Below are 3,223 nucleotides of genomic sequence, written 5' to 3'. Positions count from 1 at the left end.
GACACTATTTTGGCAAGATATCCGGGCTTATCGACTTTTACTGCTACCTACAGTCGGCTTAGCGGGGAAGAAGTTGACACTCCAGCATATAACTCCATAGGAAATTTTCGTTTCGTAATATTTGCACCATCAACATGTTGTGATGTGGAGAAATCATTATCCTCTTACAAACTCTTCATTATCGCCGACATTCTATGTTCATTGCATTTCAAAACGAAGGGAAGAAGAGTACCTTATTTCAGTGAAGATAAAAATTTTACTAAATAAATCTGAACAAAAATAATTTTCTTTTATTACTGCAGTAAAGATATGCAAAATAAAAAATTAAATGAAGTGAAATCTACTTCCGTGATGTACTTTGCGTTTTTCTGGTGCTTTTAAGTTCATGTTAAGGTAATGCAGAAGCTGACGATGTAATAAAAAATTAATTTCATTTCAAATTATTGCTTTTCCTATGAATTTCACTCATTCTCATTACATAAGTATGTAAGCATTTTGCACGACGATATTAGATAAGAATCCGAGCTCCAGTAATCAGTGAGCCATGCACGGCACGTGTCCATGCCATTTATTGTTTGTCATCTTCTATTATGGTACTGCCGCCTCGTTTTCTTATTCCATTTACTGGCGACACTAACTTCCTGCCTTACTTGCCCGTGAGTGGCAGAAGCAGTGCTTATCGATAGGTGCACTGTCGTACCATCTCTGGAGCTATCAATAGTATTTCGGGGTCTTCGTGTGTCTGGTAGTCAGTTGGAGATGGACCAGCAGTGCAGTCGGAACCCAGCAGCAGTGAAGTCGGGGATGGAGCGCCGGTGAGGCGTGGACAGCCAGTACTCGCCGACTGCTGGCGACACACATGAACTGTCCGACGGAGGGAGATTGGAGTGGGACGACCGTTGGTTGGTCGTTCGGTTGGTCGTCTCATCGGCCGTCGTATATTTGGTCATTTCACCGTTTCCGGGCCTGGGCAGTCGGTCGATTGGCGTGGAGCACTCCGGCCGGGACTGCTGGCGATGTGCATGCCCGGTTGGAGTGTGAGGTGTTGCTTGCGAGTGCTACGAAGCTCGTCGCCCACCGAGCTCGGACATGAAAGTTGAGTCCTCACTTAACCTACTGTCGAGCCTGAACTGTTTACATTTCTTCGTTTGATCCTGGTTGTCGCTTTTGGGACATTCCCTAGAGCAACAACGTGTGTGTATTCAAGTCAGCTAAGATTCCAGCCGTCTTCCTGTGGAGTTTAACTAATTTATTCCATGTTATTGAAGTTGACCAGCAGTATCTTACCGGCCCTGGTCGTTGACGTAATTTTCGGCAGTGTATTTTCCTCGCCGTGTTGTTCCTGTCCAGTGCAGTGTGTAGTTCGTCAGATAAGGTTTTGTTGGTCGTTGTGGGCTCCAATATTCTGTGTGTCGTTGTATCGAAATCTTGTGGTCGTTTTCCTGGTTGCGTGCAGCGGAACTGATTTCGTTGATTGGTCGGTCAGCTGTCTGTCAGTTGGGCTGCCTTGAAATTAAGAAGTAGTTAGACACGCTGCCTGTCTCACCTAAACGGGTGTTAGTGTTACAATCCCAGGCTGACCCTTGGAAACTTCTGAGCGTCGTTCCTTGTGTGTTATACAGGGTGTTACAAAAAGGTACGGCCAAACTTTCAGGAAACATTCCTCACACATAAATAAAGAAAAGATGTTACGTGGACATGTGTCCGGCAACGCTTAATTTCCATGTTAGAGCTCATTTTAGTTTCGCCCACCTACGCTCAATGGAGCACGTTATCATGATTTCATACGGGATACTCTACCTGTGCTGCTAGAACATGTGCCTTTCCAAGTACGACACAACATGTGGTTCATGCGCGATGGAGCTCCTGCACATTTCAGTCGAAGTGTTCATACACTTCTCAACAACAGATTCGGTGACCGATGGATTGCTAGCGGCGGACCAATTCCATGGCCTCCACGCTCTCCTGACCTCAACCCACTTGACTTTCATTTATGGGGGCATTTGAAAGCTCTTGTCTACGCAACCCCGGCACCAAATGTAGAGACTCTTCGTGCTCGTATTGTGGACGGTTGTGATACAGTACGCCATTCTCCAGGGCTGCATCAGAGCATCGAGGATTTCATGCGACGGAGGGTGGATGCATGTATCCTCGCTAACGGAGGACATTTTGAACATTTCCTGTAACAACGTGTTTGAAGTCACGCTGGTACGTTCTGTTGCTGTGTGTTTCCATTCCATGATTAATGTGATTTGAAGAGAAGTAATAAAATGAGCTCTAACATGGAAAGTAAGCGTTTCCGGACACATGTCCACATATATTTTCTTTCTTTGTGTGTGAGGAATGTTTCCTGAAAATTTGGCCGTACCTTTTTGTAACAGCCTGTGTAGTAATTTCCCTGTTTGGGTTTTAGTTATTTGGTTGATGTGTGACCTTCATCCGAGAATCAATATCTCTTAAATTAATGTTCTTGTCTTGCCCTGAAGGCGTGTGCTTGTTATTCTTTATAGGGACCTTCAGCCGAATTTTATACGAATTTTTTTAAGATACAGTCTTCTACCTTTTAAAATTGAAACTTTTCTTTCTTGCGCTTAAGCCGTTAAACTATTTGTTGATAAGCGGCCTTCAGTCGAGTTTTAATATTTCTTAAATTAATGTTCTTGTTTTGCCCTTAAGGCATACGAGTGTTATGCTTTTGTATGGGGCCTTGAGCCGAATTTTACATGAAATGTTTTAAGATAAGGCCTTCTGCCTTTTTATTGAACTCTTCTTATTGCTTGACGGCAACGGCCTTGCCGCAGTGGAAACACCGGTTCCCGTCAGATCACCGAAGTTACGCGCTGTCGGGCGTGGCCGGCACTTGGATGGGTGACCATCCGGGCCGCCATGTGCTGTTGCCATTTTTCGGGGTGCACTCAGCCTCGTGATGCCAACTGAGGAGCTGCTCGACCGAATAGTAGCGGCTCCGGTCAAAGAAAACCATCATAACGACCGGGAGAGCGGTGTGCTGACCACACGCACCTCCTATCCGCATTCTCGGCTGAGGATGGCACGGCGGTCGGATGGTCCCGATGGGCCACTTGTGGCCTGAAGACGGAATGCTTCTTATTGCTTAATATGCGGCCTCCAGCCATTCCATCAAAATTAAATTCCTAAGGCCTTCAGCCTATTTAGACTGAGGATTTATAAAATATTTTTGGGTGAAACCTACAGAGGAACCTTG

The 3,223-nt window shown here is 45.3% G+C and overlaps 1 pseudogene; it reads left to right on the top strand.

Moving 5' to 3' along the window:
• Window positions 1–2,782: 2,782 nt before the first annotated feature.
• Window positions 2,783–2,900, top strand: LOC126425827 (5S ribosomal RNA; annotated as a pseudogene).
• The last annotated feature ends 323 nt before the right edge of the window (window positions 2,901–3,223 follow it).

Source organism: Schistocerca serialis, chromosome 1, assembly GCF_023864345.2.
Source record: "Schistocerca serialis cubense isolate TAMUIC-IGC-003099 chromosome 1, iqSchSeri2.2, whole genome shotgun sequence".
NCBI lineage: Eukaryota > Metazoa > Arthropoda > Insecta > Orthoptera > Acrididae > Schistocerca > Schistocerca serialis.
The sequence above is the reverse complement of the archived record's forward strand: the minus strand, read 5'-3'. Positions and strand labels throughout refer to the sequence as shown.